Genomic DNA, 1,616 nt, shown 5'->3' with positions numbered 1-1,616 from the left:
GCCAATTAGCACAAATGGTAAGTTCCGACAGTGCCTACAAGTGTGCCTACTGGCCGCTAAATGGCAATACCGGTTTCATATGTATACACCTGGTATAAGTAGATTACGGTGATGGAAACTTTTGAACTAGTCTTATTGATTGAAATCTACAGTTATGAATAAAATTATAACAAACGCACTTGAAATAGATAAATAAAATAAAATTTCAACTTATTACTTCATTTTAATTTAAAATTTAAAAAATGGTAAAACTCAATATATTATAATTACGAACTTACTCTGAATACTGCAAGAATAATACGTGTCACTTTTTCCTTCACAGAGTCGCTAAGTATATCTGCTAAGATGAGAATGACATTGAACCTGTAACAAAACAAAAAGCGTTTTTTTAATACTACTTAATTAGATTAAAACATATTCTTCAGTAGTGTTATAATTTTAAAAAGATAGTTTAAAAAAAGTTTCATAAACTTTTTTAAGTATTAAACTTTTTTTTGTCCGAATTTACCTAAAATGCGAAAAGAATTAAAAACGAACTTCAATTTTAATTAAAAATTGTATTCCTTAGTCTTTAATTATCAAAGTTCCTAATTATTTATCGCAGCTTCACATTTTATTTCCTAATTCTCCACTTTTTCTCGTTTTTCCACTTAATTGCGAACTGAGTTATTAGAACCCAATAAGAAAACAAACTATTTTTTAGTTAAAAATTTTATTATTTGGTTGAAAATTGAATTACTTTTGTTAAAAATTCAACAATTTTGTTAAAGTGTCATACTTCTTGGTTGAAAAATCAAATGTTAGAGTTGAAAATTCGTATTTTTGGCTTAAAAATTCAGCAACTTGATTGAAATCTGGTGAAAAATTAAACTGCTGCGTAGAAAATTCGTATTTTCGGCTGTAAAATTCAAGAATTTGGTAGAAAATGTAACTATTTGGTAGAAAAAATAAATGTATTTCGTTGAAGAGCCTCCTTTTTTGGAAAAACATCAATTTTTTGTGAAATTTCATCTTTTTACGTTGAAAATTAATATTTTTAGTAGAAAATTCCAATATTTGGTTCAAAATTGATCTATTTTGTTGAGAATTCATCTTTCCGATAGAAAATTAATCTTCTGAGTTGAAAATTCATCTTTTTGGTTAAAAAATTAACATTTTCGTTGAAAATGCAACTGTTTTGTAGAAAGTTTATATTTTTGTTTAAAAATGTATCTTTGGTTGAAAATCAATGGAACTTTTTTTGATACAAAATTAAAATCTTTTATTGGTTGCAATATCAACTATTACATTTTTTTGTGAAAATTTATCTTTTTAGGTTTGAAAATGAAACTACTTGATTGAAAGTTAAACTACCTTCTTAAAACTTCTCCTTTTTATTGAAGATTCGTAATTTCAGTTGAAAATTCGTTCTTTTCTTAAATTATTTTTTTAACTGCAGATTCAACTATTTTGTTGAAAATTCAATTGAATGGTTGAAAATGAACTTTCTGTTAAAAATGTAACTACTTGGTTCAAAATTTATGTATTTTGTTGGGAACTAATTTCTTTGATAGAAAATTAAACTTACGTTATAAAAATTTATTTTCTTGATTAAAAATTCAAATTTTATGTAAAGA

The 1,616-nt window shown here is 24.9% G+C and overlaps 1 protein-coding gene across 1 annotated transcript in view; it reads left to right on the top strand.

Moving 5' to 3' along the window:
- LOC117180539 (V-type proton ATPase subunit H) overlaps positions 1-1,616 on the top strand; it is an 87,169-nt gene that overhangs the window by 36,814 nt on the left and 48,739 nt on the right. The window lies entirely within an intron of this gene.

The sequence above is a fragment of the Belonocnema kinseyi genome, chromosome 9 (assembly GCF_010883055.1).
Source record: "Belonocnema kinseyi isolate 2016_QV_RU_SX_M_011 chromosome 9, B_treatae_v1, whole genome shotgun sequence".
NCBI classification, from domain to species: domain Eukaryota; kingdom Metazoa; phylum Arthropoda; class Insecta; order Hymenoptera; family Cynipidae; genus Belonocnema; species Belonocnema kinseyi.
The sequence above is the reverse complement of the archived record's forward strand: the minus strand, read 5'-3'. Positions and strand labels throughout refer to the sequence as shown.